This window comes from Schistocerca americana, chromosome 11 (assembly GCF_021461395.2).
Source record: "Schistocerca americana isolate TAMUIC-IGC-003095 chromosome 11, iqSchAmer2.1, whole genome shotgun sequence".
In the NCBI taxonomy this organism is placed as follows: domain Eukaryota; kingdom Metazoa; phylum Arthropoda; class Insecta; order Orthoptera; family Acrididae; genus Schistocerca; species Schistocerca americana.
This window is the reverse complement of record NC_060129.1, coordinates 66,538,137-66,552,142: the sequence shown is the minus strand read 5'-3', so window position 1 is coordinate 66,552,142 and position 14,006 is coordinate 66,538,137. Positions and strand designations below refer to the sequence as shown.

Sequence of the window (14,006 nt, the reverse complement as noted above, 5' to 3'; positions counted from 1 at the left end):
ACATGCCAGATTAGCCTGTATAAAATGCAGGAATGAGTATAAAAAAGCCATCGTGGAAGCCAAAAAAGCACATAATTTCAATACCATTGATAATTCCACAAATAAGTGCAAAGCTGCATGGAAATTAATAAATGGTGTTGCTAAAGATGTAAGAAGCAAAAAAATTAATATAAGTCCCCAAAAATTCAATGATTTCTTTATTAAATCTGTTGAAAATGTAGGAAATACTATAATCAAACCTGATATCAATTCATCAGACTTACTTTCTAAAAATGTTTGCAGAACACCAACAGACACAGATACGTTTATGTTCTCCGAGGTCTCACCTAGTCATGTCCTAAGCATTGTAAAACGGATGAAATCTTCAGGCGGTGTAGATATATACGACATATCCTGTAATTTACTAAAGAAAGTAATAGACTATATTGTGTACCCCTTAACATTCTGTATAAATAAATGCATATCTGAAGAATATTTTCCCGAAGAACTCAAAGTGGCTAGGGTAATTCCAATATATAAAAAGGGAGATATGGACTCACCTTGCAGTTACAGACCAATCTCCATAGTCCCAGCTTTTTCTAAAATACTGGAATGTGTAATTTACCAACAGCTATCTGTCTATTTTGAAAAATTAGGAATAATTAGTGAATCTCAGTATGGTTTTAGGAAAAAGTTGTCTACTGTGGATGCTATAGACTTTGTAGTCAAATACTTACATCAAGTGTTTGAGGATAAGGGCTATGCTCAACTCACATTTTGTGATCTAAGCAAAGCTTTTGACTGTGTAAAGCATAAGCCACTCCTAGAAAAACTGGAATTCTATGGCATTAGACATAACAGCCTTAAATTAATAAAATCATATCTTCAGAATCGTAAGCAAGTTGTTTGTGTAGGGAGAGAAATGTCGAGTAGAGAGCAAGTCAAGGTAGGTGTTCCGCAGGGATCTGTGCTGGGCCCCTTTTTGTTCCTGATAATGATAAATGATCTGCCGTCATTTATCAAGTCCACCACTGTGTTGTATGCAGATGATACAACATTTCTTCATGCTAGTGAGGATTTCAATAGCCTTAAAACTTGTGCAGCAAAGACAATTGACCAAGCATCCTATTGGTTCAAGGCAAATGGATTCCTGCTGAATGAAAACAAAACACAGCAGATGGTCTGTAGTCTTAGAGACAAGCTTCTGTCAGACGATCCAAGTTATGTCAAATTTTTGGGGGTATACCCTGATGATAAATTATCTTGGGGTCAACATGTACAATATATTAGTGGTAAATTGTCTAGAGTTATTTACCTGTTAAGGCGACTTATGGATTGTGTTCCTGAAAAATATGTTAGAACATCCTATTTTTCATTGTTTCAGAGTATAACAACATATGGAATTATTTTGTGGGGGAACTCTAGCTGTGTACATGACATATTAATACTGCAAAAAAAAGCTATTAGGATAATTACTGGTTCTGCATATAAGGCACACTGTAAACCATTGTTCTGTGAACAGAAAATCATGACTGTTATAAACTTGTACATATACTATGTTCCAATTTATATGAAGAAGAAATTACCAGAAACAAAAACCAGAGAAAATGTACACAGCCACAATACAAGAAGGAATAGGTGCCTCTATATTCCTTATCACAGGTTGTCAAAGTCACTCAACAGCTACGAAATCATGGGGTACAAATTATTTAATAAACTTCCTCAATCTGTTCAAGAATTACCTGAACAATTATTCAAACAAACAATTCATGACTGGCTAGTCCTCCACCCATTCTATGACATAAGAGAATTTATCAACTGTAATATAATACTATAATGTTAACAAGAAACCTGTTGTTTCTTTCAAACTATTAATTGTATTTTAGTATGTATATGACGTTGTCTATTGCTGTAATGGCCGAATGACAATAAAATTATTATTATTATTATTATTATTATTATTTAACCTATCCATTTCCCTATCCTGACCGATTAAGGGATTTGACATTCCACGCTCCGATCCGTAGAATGCCAGTTTTCTTTCTCCTGATAACGATTACTACACCATATAATTAACTCATTGGAAAGACCTACACATACAAACAATGTACAACAGTAATTATCTGGCAAATACATACATACAATACAGTACACTTTAGTTTCGTCACCTTCCACAGAATTAAATGTCATTTCTTTGAACTCCATTTTTTGTTGTGAACACTCTCCAAATGGTATATCAATTCTTGCCTCTGAGAGCATCAAAACGTATTGCACTCAGTACGTCATCTAAACAACAAAGGAAACGGGTGTTTGCTTAATATCTTAATATCATACTGTGATGGAAAAGGAACGTGTAAACAGAATTAATGCACTTATTCATCCATCATGTTTAATACTGCCAATTATGAAGCAGAATCTTGAGGGATGTGGAACAACACAGTGAAGGTGCAGTGAGAAACTAGGGCCTGCATTACTTAAATATCTAAAATTAGTTATTTGTGCTTCATGAAACTACTTTAAAAATTCAGGGGAAAGGCCGCACCTCCAGCTCTTTGTAAATGATCTATCCAGAGGGCCTACATCACAAGTGACACTTTACTTTGCTTAAGTGTACTAGTTACCTGTTAATTGTCAAAGAGTTTTACAGCAGTTCTGGCATTCGCCTCCCATGACTTGCCTAGTAATTAACCCTCTCAACCCTTTCTTTTATAGCCTTAGCTTGCACCCATTTGTGGGCTGTTTGTGATACGTGAACGTTTCTGCTCAGTCTGCACTGCACAGGGGCTACTGCAGACATTCACACTGGTGATATCTCCATAACATTTTTGCTAATATGGCACACTTGACTATAAACCAGCCATCTGGTCACGGCAGTTGTGTTACATTATTGCATTAAGGTTCACGCAGCATTTAAATGGTGACTGAGAGGTAACCAACATTTCTCCTACCTTTCCAGAAGCAGAACTGTGTCTCTTCATGTGTTTGTTTATGTTTGTCACCAGCTTATCATAAATATGTAATATTTCTTTCCTAGGCTCTACTTGTATATTCTTGCAATGTTTCACCCCCATACGTCACACAAGCCTGCTACACCACCAGTCTGTGCAACATCAGCCATGGTGTAAAGTACGGCGAGAAATTAAGAAAAGCACAACACATACACACACACACACACACACACACACCAAGATAACTCCTGGGAAAATCATAATAACGAAGCGTTCAAAGATCTACATACCGGTAGCTACAACTAACTGACTCTTACGGCCAACCAATGAGACATCGGTGCCAGTTGAAATAGCTACGTATAATGCCTTGTGGCTGTAGAAGGTGTAATGAAAAGCGGCTCGCAAGCCCTGACGAATCATGGGGTCAACAGAAGCGTCCGATTCCACCTGTCTGCATTGACGTAAGTTTATTGTCGTGGGTGATGTCATTACGCCACGGTGTTTATGAGTTGGTTGTGTTTGCAGATGTTGTCTTGTTGTGTTTCATGGTGCCCTCCCGTGTGTGTTTGTTTGTTTGGTTGGTTGTTTTTTTTTTAAAAAAAACCTCTTATATTTAGCTTGACCTCTCCCTAAAACCCACAATTTCCCACAGTTGTCTCATTAATTTGATTGAAGTTTTGGATGGAGATGTTATTGTCTTATTTATACATATTTTCATGTTTGTTGCCATGTGTATGTAGTGACATCACAGGTGCCATATTGAAGATGCTTAGAATAGCCATTTCTGCCATATTGATGATGTCATGGGGCAAAGCAGACGCCTGGAATCTGACACTTCTGTAATCCCAGGATCATGACGTCATCTCTCCCGCTAGTCAATATCGCTGGCAGTTTTCAAACCACGGATTTCTTTAAACCTAGCCATCCTTTGCAGAAGCAGCTCGCAGGCCCTCAGGAATCATGACGTTATATCATGACATGAGGTCATCTCTCACGCTAGCCAGTATCGCTGGTAGTTTTTGAACCCCAGATATTCTTTGAGCCAAGCCATTCTTTGTGATGCCGTGTGGGTGTATGTACAATGCCAGATTTTGTGTTGCATGTGCGATAAAGCATTTCAATTATGGAAACCTTTGTATCCTTCATTTTCCAGGTGTGTGCATATAGAACCAAATATGGAAGTTACTGTGAAGTGCCTGCAGGATGACTGCAATTTTTTTCAACGTCTTGGCAAATTTGAGAACACATGCTGCAAAAGCACATGCTTGCAGAGGAGAAAGGAAAGTTTATATTCCAGACAATGGATGGTAAGTAACTTTGTATAATAATTTTATGATGTGCAAGAAAAGAAAAGAAAAGTGTCTGGTAAATCTACAGAATTTCCTTCTTTGTGCCTATAGTATTGTGATGCACTGTGTTACCCTGTAATGTTTCTTTCAGTACAACTATGAGGATTATTTGTGGTAACAGCATATTCTCATAAGAAATGGCTTCGGTATTTAAGTTGCAATCTTCGTAACTTTTGTTGGTCAGATTTTGTGTAGTGACTGTATTCTAACTTCAGTATCGCTCTAGTATTTTGTTTCAGTAACATGTTCCTTCACACTTGAAAATTTCTGAATGTTCAAAATGACATCAGTGACCATAGTCAGTATTTTTACAGTAAAATTGCTATGAATTGCAGTGACAGAATCCAGATTTGTGAGTGGTGTTACCTATTTTTGTAATGGATGTTTCAGAGTTTCTGAAGTGAAAGTCCAAAGAAGAGAAGACAGCAAGAAGTAGCTATTTGTGTTTTTCATGGTTTATAGGCATACTGGGGAAACTTGCCATGTAAAAAAAATGAGTAACGCATCAAGCTTGGTACCTCTATGGTGGTGTGGAAATCCGAGCATTGTTAATAAAGAAATTAATTTTGTGTTTTTTTCTTTTGATTCCTTTAACGTGTTGCCTATAGGTCACAAAATTTAATTGAAATACCAAGTTGATAATTTCAGCATAAATTGGACTATGCACATAGCTGTCTCTAATGGCTTTGCTGCTTTTCACAGGTAAAGTATGATTATTCACTAGTCCTTCAGTTTGCATGTTTCTTAATCAATTGTGGCAAAAGAAATCACTGACTCAAAGCATGATTTGCTTGGTACACATAATTGGAAATTGCTTATTTAGTTGTAATTTTACATTTTTAAGCATAATTTGCTTGGTACACATAATTGGAAATTGCTTATTTAGTTGTAATTTTACATTTTTAGATTATAGTATTCTCTGAGAGTTTATCTTGCTGCCTTTCTTGGGTGTGGTTTTTCTATATTTAACAAGTTTACTGATATGGTCAATGACATGTTTCACCACCAGGTAAGGTATACAGCATTAAGCGTGCTGTGCTGTTGTCGCTGGTGGCAGCAGCATGGTAGTCAATGTGTTAAGGGGGCACTTAGGAACCTTGAGAGTAAAGTATATACATCTATAATAGTCTTGGCTAAAAAGATACAGCTAGAATGCTAATTACTGTTTGAGCAATTATCCTTCAGACAGTTAATATCTTATGCTAAATATGTATCTAAAACTGAATTCGTAAACAACTTTCTAGTCATTTAATCGTTTGGTTTTGTAGAAATTGAAATAAAAATACTGCAGACCCAAAAATCGCCTGGAAATGGTAAGGAATATCAGATACAAGTAAGTCATTTTGCTCATTAAGAATAAAGTGTAAAAATGCTGCTATCTGGTTATTACCATGAGACCACTTCACACAAAACAGGGCAGTGTAAGGCTTTGTTCCCTAGTTCTCATTGGCTGAAACAACTAAAATTAAATTTCTGAGAAATGCGGAAACTTTGTTATCAGTATATTCCCAGCATGATTTAAAATTTTTGCAGTGAAATGGCACTGATAGTGCATAACATATTTTGCAACTGAGACTAAGTACTTAAAAATTGATGTGGGGTATGTATTTCAAGACACACTTGAGAACCAAACCTGATATTTGTATTGACACACAAGTAAACACATCTGAAAGGCACACTGGGTTACACAAGCATTAGCTGTAGGTATGGAATGGGTAATTTACTCAGATAATTTGCTGTATGAATTTTATATGTAAAGCACACTAAAGTTAAGGGAAAGATGCAGTGCACAGATGAGATACACTTGGATGGGCACGAATTGGTTTTGCTTAGATATATGGAAAATTAACTGTAGTATTATATTGACATATTTGGTGCAGTTTCCTGTGATAGCAACATGTGTGAGGTGCAAATTTGTGGACAGGAGAGATTACATTGAACCTGTCGTGCATGGTGCACTTTTAGTTGCAGTGCAAGGATGATGCCATCCAGATATGAAAATTAGGGGCCTAGAAATGAAACTCTCATCAGTTTTAATATTTAAATATAAACATGCATGAAAATGGAAGCTTAATTAGGACTTTCAAATAAATTGCAAAAATTTTCTTGTTTTGCACATTAAGTGCAGCTGACACTTACAAGCACAGGGTTAGTGGTTTATGTTGACATTTATAAGTGTCGGCCACAGCTAACATATTGAAGATTTTAAAGTAACAAAGTAGTTGTTGACATTCTGATATTAATGGATAACAGTAAGAACCATAGCAATGAAATAATGTAAATTACTTAAACCTGGAGTTAAACAAATGTACATAGTCATCACACCCACTTCTTAGTCACTGCATATTTGTGTGCTATAGCTAAGACAGTAACCTTTTGTTTTCTCATCTGATGTGGGACACATGTCAGACCTTCCTTGTTTTGCTAGATCAACTCCAGGTTTACAAGTTTCACATTTCAGAATTTTGGTAATTTGTAGTCCTACCTCCTGTGGAAAGTGGGGTTGATAGCTGTCTTTTCAGATATGGTCTCATCAATTGCCATTTAAGGAACTTTAAGCAAAAATGTGATTATTCAATTTTCTGTCAGTGTAGAATATACCACTTATGTATTTACCAGAGAAATATACATGATGGCACAGAACAGTGAGAGTCCATCTTCTGGAGCACCTGCTGTGTGGAGTAAATTGTGCACTTCACATCCAGTGGTGCATCAATTTCTTCTTAGGTAGTATCACAGTATTCTACTATCTCAGGCTGTTTATTGTGATGCTCAGTGGAGCAGCATTATGCCTTGAAGATACTAAACTAACAGCCTTCTTAAGCTTTTGGATGTAATATATCCAAAAACAAACGAGTTTTACATTTAGCTGTCAGGAACTCCTTTGGAATCTTTCTTTTTATTATTATTGTGTGTAGCCTTTTTGTGTCCTCTTCCCAGTTTGACATTTACATCTGATTAGCTTAATGAGGATATTTATGGCTACAAACAAAAATTAAAAAATGTGGTGACCATGCAAATTTAGATAACACACAAGTTGAAATTAAATCTGCAGATATGATCCACCCATCCAAATACAGTTTCAAGATTATCCTCCAAAACTTTACAAGCTGAGGAAGTAAGCACAAAGATTTGGACATCATGTTGTTGTTGTTGTGGTCTTCAGTCCTGAGACTGGTTTGATGCATCTCTCAATGCTACTCTATCCTGTGCAAGCCTCTTCATCTCCCAGTACCTACTGCAACCTACATCCTTCTTAATCTGCTTAGTGTATTCAACTCTTGGTCTCCCTCTACGATTTTTACCCTCCACGCTGCCCTCCAATACTAAACTGGTGATCCCTCGATGTCTCAGAACATGTCCTACCAACCGATCCCTTCTTCTGGTTAAGTTCTCCCACAGACTTCTCTTCTCCCCAATCCTATTCAATACATCCTCATTAGTTACGTGATCTACCCACCTTATCTTCAGCATTCTTCTGTAACACCACATTTTGAAAGCTTCTATTCTCTTCTTGTCCCAACTAGTTATCGTCCATGTTTCACTTCCATACATGGCTACACTCCATACAAATACTTTCAGAAACGACTTCCTGACACTTAAATCTATACTCGATGTTAACAAATTTCTCTTCTTCAGAAACGCTTTCCTTGCCATTGCCAGTCTACATTTTATATCCTCTCTACTTCGACCATCATCAGTTATTTTACTCCCTAAATAGCAAAACTCCTTTACTACTTTAAGTGTCTCATTTCCTAATCTAATTCCCTCAGCATCACCCGACTTAATTTGACTACATTCCATTATCCTCGTTTTGATTTTGTTGATTTTCATCTTATATCCTCCTTTCAAGACACTGTCCATTCCGTTCAACTGCTTTTCCAAGTCCTTTGCTGTCTCTGACAGAATTACAATGTCATCAGCGAACCTCAAAGTTTTTACTTCTTCTCCATGAATTTTAATACCAACTCCGAATTTTTCTTTTGTTTCCTTTACTGCTTGCTCAATATACAGATTGAATAACATCGGGGAGAGGCTACAACCCTGTCTCACTCCTTTCCCAACCACTGCTTCCCTTTCATACCCCTCGACTCTTATAACTGCCATCTGGTTTCTGTACAAATTGTAAATAGCCTTTCGCTCCCTGTATTTTACCCCTGCCACCTTCAGAATTTGAAACAGAGTATTCCAGTTAACATTGTCAAAAGCTTTCTCTAAGTCAACAAATGCGAGAAACGTAGGTTTGCCTTTTCTTAATCTTTCTTCTAAGATAAGTCGTAAGGTCAGTATTGCCTCACGTGTTCCAACATTTCTACGGAATCCAAACTGATCTTCCCCGAGGTTGGCTTCTACCAGTTTTTCCATTCGTCTGTAAATAATTCACGTTAGTATTTTGCAGCTGTGGCTTATTAAACTGATAGTTCGGTAATTTTCACATCTGTCAACACCTGCTTTCTTTGGGATTGGAATTATTATATTCTTCTTGAAGTCTGAGGGTATTTCGCCTGTCTCATACATTGTGCTCACCAGATGGTAGAGTTTTGTCATGACTGGCTCTCCCGAGGCCATCAGTAGTTCTAATGGAATGTTGTCTACTCCCGGGGTCTTGTTTCGACTCAGCTCTTTCAGTGCTCTGTCAAACTCTTCACGCAGTATCTTATGTCCCATTTCGTCTTCATCTACATCCTCTTCCATTTCCATAATATTGTCCTCAAGTACATCGCCCTTGTATAGACCCTCTATATACTCCTTCCACCTTTCTGCCTTCCCTTCTTTGCTTAGAACTGGGTTTCCATCTGAGCTCTTGATATTCATACAAGTGGTTCTCTTCTCTCCAAAGGTCTATTTAATTTTCCTGTAGGCAGTATCTATCTTACCCCTAGTGAGACAAGCCTCTACATCCTTACATTTGTCCTCTAGCCATCCCTGCTTAGCCATTTTGCACTTCCTGTCGATCTCATTTTTGAGACGTTTGTATTCCTTTTTGCCTGCTTCATTTACTGCGTTTTTATATTTTCTCCTAACATCAATTAAATTCAATATTTCTTCTGTTACCCAAGGATTTCTATTAGCCCTCATCTTTTTACTTACTTGATCCTCAGCTGCCTTCACTACTTCATCCCTCAGAGCTACCCATTCTTCTTCTAATGTAGTTCTTCCCCCATTCCTGTCAATTGTTCCCTTATGCTCTCCCTGAAACTCTCTACAACCTTTGGTTTAGTCAGTTTATCCAGGTCCCATCTCCTTAAATTCCCACCTTTTTGCAGTTTCTTCAGTTTCAATCTGCAGTTCATAACCAATAGATTGTGGTCAGAATCCACATCTGCCCCTGGAAATGTCTTACAATTTAAAACCTGGTTCCTAAATCTCTGTCTTACCATTATATAATCTATCTGATACCTTCTAGTGTCTCCAGGCTTCTTCCATGTATACAACCTTCTTTTATGATTCTTGAATCAAGTGTTAGCTATGATTAGGTTATGCTCTGTGCAAAATTCTACAAGGCGGCTTCCTCTTTCATTTCTTCCCCCCAATCAATATTCACCTACTACGTTTCCTTTTCTCCCTTTTTCTACACTCGAATTCCAGTCACCCATGACTATTAAATTTTCGTCTCCCTTCACTACCTGAATAATTTCTTTTATCTCGTCATACATTTCATCAATTTCTTCATCATCTGCAGAGCTAGTTGGCATATAAACTTGTACTACTGTAGTAGGCATGGGCTTTGTGTCTATCTTGGCCACAATAATGCGTTCACTATGCTGTTTGTAGTAGGTAACCCGCACTCCTATTTTTTATTCATTATTAAACCTACTCCTGCATTACCCCTATTTGATTTTGAATTTATAACCCTGTAATCACCTGACCAAAAGTCTTGTTGCTCCTGGCACCGAACTTTACTAATTCCCACTATATCTAACTTTAACCTATCCATTTCCCTTTTTAAATTTTCTAACCTACCTGCCCGATTAAGGGATCTGACATTCCACGCTCCGATCCGTAGAACGCCAGTTTTCTTTCTCCTGATAAAAAAGATACTGATGAGTAAATAAAGTACCCACAGTTTGAATCCGTTTCAGAAAGTATACAACTGCTTGTGGCCAAGTTCTCTGCAGTTAAAAAGCAACATGTCGTTGAGTGTACACAGATAATAAAATCTACCAAAAAACCTGTTTATATAAGCAACATTGAGTGACAAAATGTCAAACCTGTGCTTAATAGTTCCACTGGGATGGTTGTTCAAAATTTCTTAGCCTTGGGGAAACATCTTACTCAGTATTGAGAGCACTGCTAAATTCATCAAAATTAATTTATGCATTGATGGAACATTTTAAATGTTACCTTGAATACTCTGTAAAAACCGCTTTCCAGCACAAGTGACGAAATTATCAGATATTTCGAAAGATTTTTTATTATGGTTCGATTTATGGAAATGTTTCCTTGATTGCACATATAGATTATCCAATAACACACATTCAGCCATATCAGATACCACTCATATTCTAGAAATGACCAAGTATTGCAGTGAGGGCACCAATTTTAAATATGTTCTGCCACGAAATGTTCAGACAGATGCTCTAGAAACGAGATTTGGAAAACAGCGAACAATGGAAGGATCCAAATAATTGGTGTCTTTGGTATTTTGAGAAAGGTATTTGACATTCACTTCAAGCTAAGAATTGAGACCTTGCTGCCCTGGGAAATTCCATCATCTGCTCTTCGTGAAGTTGGAATAGATTCACATTCTTTTAAAACTGACTGAGTAGATGATGTGAACTTACCTCCATCACCACCAACAAACATTTACAGTATAATGGGTTTCAGTGAGGAACGAGTTCAGTCTGTTCAGGAATACTTGCCTGTTTTCACATACTTGTCAGGGTATTATGCCAGAGCTGTTCTTAAGAAGCTGAGATGTGAGACATCAAAAACATAACTAGAGCTAAATAAAAGACTTTTAGTAATAGAAAATGATGAAGATGTAAGAAAAGTGGACAGAAGGAGGTCATAATGTCCTAATAATGAGTTCATTAATGCTGTTATTTTTATTTATTTGGTTGTTAAAAACTTGGTGTCTAGAGAACATGAAGTCAGCTTCATGAGATGCTCTTCCCAGAGAAATTTACTGTTGATGTAATTAAAAGAGAAGACTTCTACCTAGGGGATTTTCTTGTAGTAAGCTAGATCACACAGATCACAGCATTCTTCAGTGTGTAGTGAAATTGGGTGTAATATGTTTCTCAATAATTATATTAAAAAGTTAACGTAGCCATAACTGTAGTAACAGCTAAGAGAGAACATTGTCAACTGTAAAGTAGTTAGGAATAAATTTTGTGACACGTAAACCAACACTTCATTTGTCATTTTCCCCTCTCTCCGAATTTTCTCTTACCGATATGCATAATTGTATTTTTAACACTGAATGTGCGTAATACTAAGCCTATATTTTACTTACAAAGATTTCGTTTCATTAGCAGCAGTATTCTTGTACAGATGACACGGACATAAGGACGTATCAGATTTATGAAATATCTCTTTTGGCTTTGTTGATTAAAACTTGGTTACATGAGGGACTAAACTATCCGAGCGACAATATCGATACGATCTCTAGTGAGTCATTTGTGTCTCCGTGAATTACAATTTTGTCAAAGTAATTAAACTCGTGATCGCCGTAATAATTACTGCATCCTGTCTGCTAACTTTTACTAAAACTATATCACACTAACTGCTATAGCATACTTTAAAGGCTATGGTGTATGTCGGTTTCACTAGCAATGTTTTTCTTAAGAAGCAGTAAAATTTTGTATTTGATCTCATACCCAATAGAAGGAAATCACAGAGTTGCAGCCAGCGTGTCATGCATTTGGCACTATAGCCTACAGGAATGGCACAGTTTCTTTGTAAATGGCACACAGACTGACAGTCGAGAACTAAGTCTGTTACGCTCTCACAGAAGAAGTACACGTTCTTGCGCTGATGCTGGTTTGTAACGACAGCCTAGTGGCGGTGACGTCACAATTGTGATTTGTTTCTTGTGTCTTCGTTATCATATTCTCTCTTGAAAGGTTCAACGGTTGATAGGTTATTAACTGACTTTATAAATGGTAACGTCTCTGCGATAAGTAATCAGCGCCTCGTAACCATGAAACGGCATACTGCGGATTATAAAATAAGCTGTTTCATGTTTAAATTGTCAATTATTGACGATAACAACTCATTCCTAAGAACACTCTTATACGAAGACATTAACCGTCGATAAATCATTATGTGACTTTTATTATAGCAATGATTATAATAAATCATTCCAAGAACGACGTTTTCTGTAAACATCCCGTACGCGAAGGTAAAGTCCTGTGAGAGGCCCATATTGAATGCAAACGAAATTCGATAGCCGTGGTCGATTTTTGCGTATGACGTCAAAATTATGTCACGTGTGCGAGAAGTAAAGTGAAACGAGTGTTACCTCATTTGTTGTGAAGAAAGAAATACAGGCAGAGATTTCAATACCATGACCTCCTTCATAATGTTTCATTTTCAAACAGTCAAATAATTTTTTCTGTTTACTGTGGTGAAATGTTATTTCAAGCGATTAGTTACTGTGTCGAAATAAACACTGTGACACATCTAATTGCAAGTTCATGTCATTTTAGAGTAACATTGCGCCAGCAAAAAATTACCACTTTTCTAGTACACTGATTATTCTGAATTGGGGTATTATAATTATGTTAATGATTTTTTTTGTTCCCCTTGATTTGCAGCATTTGTTAATTAAGTAGATAATTCGGAAGCTAGTGTTTTGAGGATAATAAAATATTTCATGCAAAATGACTGCTATCAATAATAGTGTTCCTAGGCGAATGTATGTATGGATCTAGCACAGCTGAGGTCAGTCAGTCTGCGGCTGAGGGTAAGTGGAGCAACACCTGTGTCTCTTGTCGTGAGCTGTGTGCCGTAGTACGATAACAAACATTCTGAAATATTCGCGCTATTTGTGTACGGTTCGTTTTCTTCAACTCTGGGCTTAATTTGTGACTTTTTTGACCGTAATCAATAATTAACTCCGAGTGAAAACTTATTAGAGGAACATCCGTGATCACTGACTCTCATGAACAATGACCACATAGCAGAGTAGTGTTGACGGACTTGATTATTTTTGTGCACTATCATAATTGTTTCGAGTTCTCTAAATGTGTATGAGGGCAGTGATATGGTGAACTAATAGGTTAAATGTTTGTCACAGGTGAATTTTTTTCAGCTACTGGACTGTGTCGTTTGGTTACTAACACTAGGACAATTTAACAATCTATGAACCTGTGTAGTAGGTAGTACTCTGCATTCCTTTGATTCGAACTATATGTGAGACACAAATCTGGCCATATCGGTGAACAGTTTACACTGAGAGTGTAATTAAAGATTAAAGTGTTTTAAGTCTACGTCTAGTGTCGACCACAATATCGCTATCGACTATTAGTAGAAGTAACATCTTTCAGGAAATTTTTACCGAGCGAGGTGGCGCAGTGGTTAGACACTGGACTCGCATTCGGGAGGACGACGGTTCAATCCCGCGTCCGGCCATCCTGATTTAGGTTTTCCGTGATTTCCCTAAATCACTCCAGGCAAATGCCGGGATGGTTCCCCTGAAAGGGCACGGCCGACTTCCCTCCCCATCCTTCCCTAATCCGATGAGACCGATGACCACGCTGTCTGGTCTCCTTCCCCAAAAACA

The 14,006-nt window shown here is 37.3% G+C and overlaps 1 long non-coding RNA gene across 1 annotated transcript; it reads left to right on the top strand.

The window, feature by feature from the left end:
* Positions 1 to 4,096: 4,096 nt before the first annotated feature.
* LOC124553799 lies at positions 4,097 to 4,761 on the top strand. The gene is made up of 2 exons (XR_006968136.1): positions 4,097 to 4,234; positions 4,667 to 4,761. It is a non-coding gene; the product is annotated as an uncharacterized LOC124553799 (long non-coding RNA).
* The last annotated feature ends 9,245 nt before the right edge of the window (positions 4,762 to 14,006 follow it).